Raw genomic sequence first — 2,545 nt, 5'->3', positions numbered from 1 at the left:
TAAAAGTAGCAATTTTGAATTATATTAGCACATGAAAATTAATCAAGATAATTGATTTTAGCACATATTTGAATGATATCAGTACTTTTCTTAATCAACACATTGAAAACAAAAGGAAGATCCAAATAAAGAATTAATTTACTGTTAACATATTTATAGGGAATTCAATATAATTGATATTATCTAGGATATTATTTTATCATTTCTCTATAATTGATTGGATGTCACGTGACACTTTTTAAATGGTTCTTACAGTTTGTATGCAAAATGTGGTTTTTATTTGATCGTACTCCATTTAAAAGAAATAATTTTTTATACATATGAGAAAGTTGGAACCACCCAAACAACGTGTGCAACCTTAGCCTCAAATCACTCCATATGCAACACTCACCTACCTTGTGTTCATTTCTTTTGCCACCCTTCCTTTCCACTATAAAACACCCTCTCTTCTTCATTCTCCAGCAACTTAAAAACTACCCCTCAACTTTTATGTTTCCAGATTACACCCTTTTATTTCCCAAAAACTTGCAAAAAGTTCCATGCATTGACTTTTCTTTAGCTTTTTAGTCATTGAGTTGAGTTTCAGTTTCAATTTCTAGGCCAAAAACTAAATGAAGAAAATTCTGTTGCTTGGACTTCTCGTTTCTCTACTTCTTGCCATTTCTTTCCTTCAACCATCATTCGCGAATATGCAAGGTATCCATCTCTCACATTATTTCCGTTTTTAGTGTTATTTGTGTAAAATTATATCGTCTTATTTAATAAAATTATATCGTATATGTCTTTATATACATCTTATTTAAAACATGTGTTATAGTTGAACTGTTAGGTGCTATATGGTTAGGTAACATATTAAAATGCCTTAAATATGTTTAATTTAATTAACAACATAATCTTTTTGGACAAATTGATGTCAAAGTCGAATTGAAATTCATTCGCCTTTGATATTGTATACGATAAAGATTAAGAATTTGAATAGTTAATTGTATGACAAGTGATATCTTCCTCATTATGTTATAACTTATAAAAATATCATAGTTAGATAAATTTGAATAGTAACATCCAAAAATGGAAATTGGTGTGTTTTCACACATTGCTAAAACAACCATAACCTAATAGTTGGAGCAAGTTATGTATGAGATGATTTTTAGTTTATGTGTGAATCATGGAAAAAGTCGAACACAATATTTATGTTTCAAAACAGAGGCGTCTTTAGAATTCATATACCTTAGTCGAGCTTGAAAAAAATGTGCCTTTCCGTAATGTTTATTATTATTTAAAAATAAAAATCAAATTAGTATTGAGCTCAATAAACCTAATGCCAACCAGACTAAATTCTAAACCATAAAAATGATTTGTAAACGAACATATATTAGAATTGGTATGTGTTTACTATTTAAAAAAAGAACATATATTGGACTTTTTTTTTAAATCGCATGCCCTTCGAAATAATGGGGCTTGTGCGGAGGTCCTCCCTGTGCACCATCAAAGCCGCCACTGTTTCAAAACATGCGCTATAAATGTTTGTTATATCAGTTAACTTATAGTGACTTTATCTCTTTTTTAACACACATTGAGATTATTTTTTTTCTGATGGGACAATTTATGTTTGATATGAATCGGAAAAGTGTATTGTACAAACAAGTGCAAGGGAAGGTGCTTGAAATCACGATTTCCGGATAAATGCATTAAATTTTGCGTGATATGTTGCGAAGATTGCAAGTGCGTGCCTACGAACATGTATGAGGACAAGCACGAATGTCCATGCTATAAAGACAAGAAGAACAACAAAGGCAAACCCAAATGCCCTTAGATTTGGATTTCATTGCTTCCCTATTATGTTTTGGTCTTCTTTTATGTAATGGGCTTTTAATTTCTCTTTTGTTATTGGAATAAACGGGCACCATTTTCTAGTTAGAATCACAAGGTTATATTTGTAATTCCATATGGAATGTGTGGTTGATTAATGAACATGTTATGGAGGTTCTAATATTCGGTTTTGGCTTTAGCTTTATTTAAGGAACAATTATTATTTGTTAAGTAAGATTGGTCTATGGACTTGGGTTGGCGTAAATTGTAGGGTAAATATGGTGGAAGACCGGAAGGGGTGTGAATGCTCTAACATTTGAAACTTTGGTTAGGGATGAGCTCGGTATCGATCGGTACCGAACTGGTACCGGAACCGAAAGTACCGGTATCGAAAATCCCCAAAAGTAGGTACCGGTACCGAATATACCCGGTACGGTACGGTTCGATACCGGTATTTGAGGGTAAAAACCGGTAAATACCGGTGCCGAACCGGTACCGAAAATGTTAAAAGTCGGTACCGAATCAGTACCATAAATGTACCCGGTTCGGTAATATCGGTACCACTACCGGTTCCGTACCGGTACCGGGTACCATTTGCTCATCCCTAGTAAGGTTTACAGGCGGTTGGATACCCTTTTTCAGCAACTACGATGTTTCCTTGTGTATTGTGTTTATCTTACAACATGAAAGGGGATAGTAATCAAAGTATATATACAATTATCAACTTAAGGTTTGT

The 2,545-nt window shown here is 33.2% G+C and overlaps 1 long non-coding RNA gene across 1 annotated transcript; it reads left to right on the top strand.

The window, feature by feature from the left end:
* Positions 1-367: 367 nt before the first annotated feature.
* LOC110929110 lies at positions 368-1,992 on the top strand. Its single transcript, XR_002586846.2, has 2 exons — positions 368-696; positions 1,629-1,992. It is a non-coding gene; the product is annotated as an uncharacterized LOC110929110 (long non-coding RNA).
* Positions 1,993-2,545: the final 553 nt, after the last annotated feature.

Source organism: Helianthus annuus, chromosome 3, assembly GCF_002127325.2.
Source record: "Helianthus annuus cultivar XRQ/B chromosome 3, HanXRQr2.0-SUNRISE, whole genome shotgun sequence".
Taxonomy (NCBI): Eukaryota; Viridiplantae; Streptophyta; class Magnoliopsida; order Asterales; family Asteraceae; genus Helianthus; species Helianthus annuus.
Note: the sequence above shows the minus strand (reverse complement) of the source record. Positions and strands in the feature narration are given on the sequence as shown.